General features: G+C 43.2%; 3 non-coding genes across 3 annotated transcripts in view; all 3 read right to left on the bottom strand.

The window, feature by feature from the left end:
* Window positions 1-73, bottom strand: part of LOC135194730 (large subunit ribosomal RNA) — a 3,975-nt gene extending 3,902 nt beyond the window's left edge. Inside the window, exon 1 of the ribosomal RNA XR_010309955.1 lies at window positions 1-73. This exon is cut by the window's left edge and continues 3,902 nt beyond it. This is a non-coding gene — a ribosomal RNA (large subunit ribosomal RNA).
* A 731-nt stretch (window positions 74-804) lies between these two features.
* On the bottom strand, window positions 805-961 carry LOC135194687 (5.8S ribosomal RNA). Its single transcript, XR_010309913.1, has one exon. It is a non-coding gene; the product is annotated as a 5.8S ribosomal RNA (ribosomal RNA).
* A 439-nt stretch (window positions 962-1,400) lies between these two features.
* Window positions 1,401-3,303, bottom strand: LOC135194709 (small subunit ribosomal RNA). Its single transcript, XR_010309934.1, has one exon. It is a non-coding gene; the product is annotated as a small subunit ribosomal RNA (ribosomal RNA).
* Window positions 3,304-5,000: the final 1,697 nt, after the last annotated feature.

The following is a 5,000-nucleotide window of genomic DNA, read 5'->3' on the forward strand; positions in this document are numbered from 1 at the left end:
CCTGGTTAGTTTCTTTTCCTCCGCTTACTAATATGCTTAAATTCGGCGGGTGATCCTCCCTGATCTGAGGCCAACGATAAAAAAAACGAGGCAGACGCGATATCCGTCAACGCGACGGCGCCGCTTTCGTCGAGACGAGAGAGAATTTTCATTCCGGTCGTTCCGACGTCGGCGTCGACGCGCTCTTCGGACGTCGAGTCCGCCTACTCGATATACGAATGTTTCGATGTCATCACGTAAACTATGCGCGCGCGCGCGCTTTATGTACACTCGTATATAAACGTTCGTAACGATCGCGGAGCTTTTGTATTCGAAATTTTGACATTAGAAAATAAACAAAAGAAACGCACATACTCATCTCGAGACGAGAAGAGATCACCTAAACTCCGATTACCCCCTCTTCGAATTATCGAGAACAACTCAATGAAACGATCGAAAGGTCGGAGATGGGCGCTCCTCGTCTGGCGACGAGCGACGCTCTCAGTCTCTCTGACGTCGCATATAACGAAACTCCGTGACGTGAACGTACACACGAACGTATATAAAAAATATACATAATATAAATTATATATACACGCACGCATGTAAACGTAAACATACATACACATCGTCGTATTTGTTATATTTGAACGGACCGAGAACGAAATGCGTATATTAAGTATTATATTTAAACACGTAATAACGATCTCGAACGCGGATACCGTCATATGTTCGAGTCGAACGTCAAAGTCTTTTACTTCGGTTAAGACGTAAAGAGACGAGACATTAAACGTTCGAACAGTGTGGTTTATATTTTTATACAGCCGGCCCTCAGACAGGAGTGGTCCTGGATGTTTCTCCACGGACCGCAATGTGCGTTCGAAATGTCGATGTTCAAATGTGTCCTGCAGTTCACACTATGACGCGCAGTTAACTGCGTTCTTCATCGACCCGCGAGCCAAGTGATCCACCGTCCAGGGTAATGGTTTTGTTAATTTTTTTGTTGTATAATTTCTACGATCACTCGAACGATTCTATACGCCAGAGTGATATTAGTTAGTTTTTTATTTTTATTTTTTTTTTTTTTTTTGTTTTTTTCTCTTCTTTTTAGTATATAGAGAAAAATTCAAAAATTAAAAAAAAATAAATAAAATAAAATAAAAAAAAAAAAAAAAAGTACAAAACAAAAAAAAAAAAATATACATTTTATTTGAAGATGACGTATGTGCGTTGACACATCGTACTTTCCTCGAAATCGACATCGAAAAATATCAGTATAGGACGCGTTACACGACTCTCCGACTCGAGAACGAGAGAATCGCGTCCTCGCATCGAAACGACACATTCCGAACGTCGATTTTTGTGTTTTAGAATTTTATTATCGTTCATCATCGCACTCATTCGAGATAGATAATTTACGTTAATGATCCTTCCGCAGGTTCCCCTACGGAAACCTTGTTACGACTTTTACTTCCTCTAAATGATCAAGTTTGGTCAACTTCCCAGCAACGCCGACGGCCGTGAAGCCACCGCGTGTCGGTCCGAAGACCTCACTAAATCATTCAATCGGTAGTAGCGACGGGCGGTGTGTACAAAGGGCAGGGACGTAATCAACGCGAGCTTATGACTCGCGCTTACTAGGAATTCCTCGTTTATGGGGGATAATTGCAAACCCCAATCCCCAGCACGAAGGAGTTTCAACGGGTTGCCCGGGCCTCTAGGCCAGGGAGAACATGCTGATTCCTTCAGTGTAGCGCGCGTGCGGCCCAGGACATCTAAGGGCATCACAGACCTGTTATTGCTCAATCTCGTGCGGCTCGAAGCCGCCGGTCCCTCTAAGAAGAATTTTAATACGCCGCCAGTGAGTTGCTCGACCGAAATCGAGCACACCTAAATGACGACGCCTATTTAGCAGGCTAGAGTCTCGTTCGTTACCGGAATTAACCAGACAAATCGCTCCACCAACTAAGAACGGCCATGCACCACCACCCACCGAATCAAGAAAGAGCTATTAATCTGTCAATCCTTCCGGTGTCCGGGCCTGGTGAGATTTCCCGTGTTGAGTCAAATTAAGCCGCAGGCTCCACTCCTGGTGGTGCCCTTCCGTCAATTCCTTTAAGTTTCAGCTTTGCAACCATACTCCCCCCGGAGTCCAAAATCTTTGGTTTCCCGGAAGCTGCCCGCCGAGCCATTGTAGTAACGTCGGCGGATCGCTAGATGACATATTTACGGTTAGAACTAGGGCGGTATCTAATCGCCTTCGAACCTCTAACTTTCGTTCTTGATTGATGAAAACACCTTTGGCAAATGCTTTCGCTGATGTTCGTCTTGCGACGATCCAAGAATTTCACCTCTAACGTCGCAATACGAATGCCCCCAGTTATCCCTATTAATCATTACCTCGGAGTTCTGAAAACCAACAAAATAGAACCGAGATCATATTCTATTATTCCATGCACGAAATATTCAAGCGGCATTTTGAGCCCGCTTTGAGCACTCTAATTTGTTCAAAGTAAAATTGTCGGCCCATCTCGACACTCACTGAAGAGCACCGCGATAGGATTTTGATATTGAACCGGCGTTTTACCGCCGGCTCACCGACGATATGCTCCGCAGACGTGTCAGTATCACCGCGGATGCGGTGCACCGACAGCGCGGCGCACAAATGCAACTACGAGCTTTTTAACCGCAACAATTTTAGTATACGCTATTGGAGCTGGAATTACCGCGGCTGCTGGCACCAGACTTGCCCTCCAATTGTTCCTCGTTAAAATATTTAAAGTGTACTCATTCCGATTACGAGGCCTCGAAAGAGTCCCGTATCGTTATTTTTCGTCACTACCTCCCCGTGCCGGGAGTGGGTAATTTGCGCGCCTGCTGCCTTCCTTGGATGTGGTAGCCGTTTCTCAGGCTCCCTCTCCGGAATCGAACCCTGATTCCCCGTTACCCGTGACAACCATGGTAGTCGCAGAAACTACCATCGAAAGTTGATAAGGCAGACATTTGAAAGATGCGTCGCCGGTACTGGACCATGCGATCGGCAAAAGTTATCCAGATTCATCAAAATTAACGACTTCGGACGAGACGCCCTCCGTCGATTGGTTTTGATCTAATAAAAGCACTCATCCCATCACTGGTCAGAGTTCTGATTGCATGTATTAGCTCTAGAATTACCACAGTTATCCAAGTAACTGAGTAAGATCTAAGGAACCAAAACTGATATATTGAGCCATTCGCGGTATCGCCTTAATACGGCTTGCACTGAGACATGCATGGCTTAATCTTTGAGACAAGCATATAACTACTGGCAGGATCAACCAGGGAGCTAACATAGACTTGTTGAAGTCGTCAAACTCTCTTCTCGTTTCATATTCACATATAAAATACACACACACACGCGAGGCACGCACGCACGCACGCATGCATGCATGCATGCACGCATGTATGTATGTATGTACCATATACGCACAGTATGAAACGAGCGTCTTACCGTATCGTCAATCGCGTTAGACGCGATAGATTTTAACGGTTGACTCTTTTATAATTCAAACGAGACACTCGCTCGCGCGCGCTCGCGCGCTCCCCCGCGCTTTATATATTTATCGAGACGATATTTATATATCGCGACGGCGGCGGCGGCGGCGGCGGCGACGGCGGCGTCGTCACATAATGACACATCACGGTCACGAATTCGAACGTTCTAAACGAGATCGAGTTTATTTTAAAATAACACTTCGCACACGACGTGTACGTATGTATTGTTCAACGATTATTATCGTAAAACATTGGGATCGACGCCCGGTGTTTGAGTGATCGTACCGATACTCGGGTTATGTATTTTTTGTACATGATAAATGAAAAATAAAAAGAATTTTAGAAACGACCGTTTTCATGATATAATATCAAAATTATACACATTATACGAATACACTGAATCTTTTAAAAACTCTGGTCTCTAACACGTTTCCTTCTCATATGTGTCGTGTCACGACGTCGCACAGATCTACTACAATGAATCGACACTATTCCATGAGGATAGATTGTAGAGAAGAGCGCGACGACGACGACGATAAGAGGAAGCGCATGTGAGGCAGAGAGATTTACGTGCGTCCGTCGGTCGGCACAGTTTTACAGAACGAAAAAAAAAAAAAGAATCTTTTCATCATTTCCACGTGTCAGTGAATATTGTATGTTGTCCCCCCAGCGGTCGCGACGATTCGTACGTACATAGGTAATACTACGTGTAAAGTATAATATAACGCGATACGACGAATCGAGACGCCAGAGAGACGCAACAACGACGACGACGAAAGGAAACGATAATAAATTTTTATTTTTCGTTATACAAGAGTACTACTGTGATCGGTCACTTCGCGTCTCGCATCAAATTTCAATGTTCGACGTTCGAACCGTCACTACTCCATATATATGCCCGGCGACGAGTATGACATTCGGCTCGTCCGAACGGAATGTAATTTTTTTATTTTTTTTTTTTACGTTTCTCATATTTGATCCGATATCATAAGAGAACAAACCCCAGACACGCACCCCTAACCGCCCACCCCCCCCCCAAACCCCCAACCCCCCCGCAACCCCCTCTGTATACCCCGAAACAAACATCCAAACCCGTATTATATATATATATCTCTATTATATATTTTGTTCAATATTTTTATATATAGGATATGATTATATGATATTATGCAACGTCAATGCAACATCAACAACAACAACAACAACAACAACAACAACAACAACAACAAAAGAAAGAAAAAAAAAAAACAACAATATAGAAAGTTTTATCTTGATTTATTTTCATTTCACCCGTATTCGTTTATCGAAAAATAATAATAATAATAATGATGATGATGATGATGATGAATAAATATAATAATAAAGAACATGACGCGAATTACGAATGCGTAAATAATGTCAATATTACGATATAAAATTAAATATTTATGTTATATAATCGTTTATTGTCCGTCGTAGAACCTTAAAAATATCATAAAGTAATAAAG

The sequence above is a fragment of the Vanessa tameamea genome, unplaced genomic scaffold (assembly GCF_037043105.1).
Source record: "Vanessa tameamea isolate UH-Manoa-2023 unplaced genomic scaffold, ilVanTame1 primary haplotype ctg00000038.1, whole genome shotgun sequence".
Lineage (NCBI taxonomy): Eukaryota > Metazoa > Arthropoda > Insecta > Lepidoptera > Nymphalidae > Vanessa > Vanessa tameamea.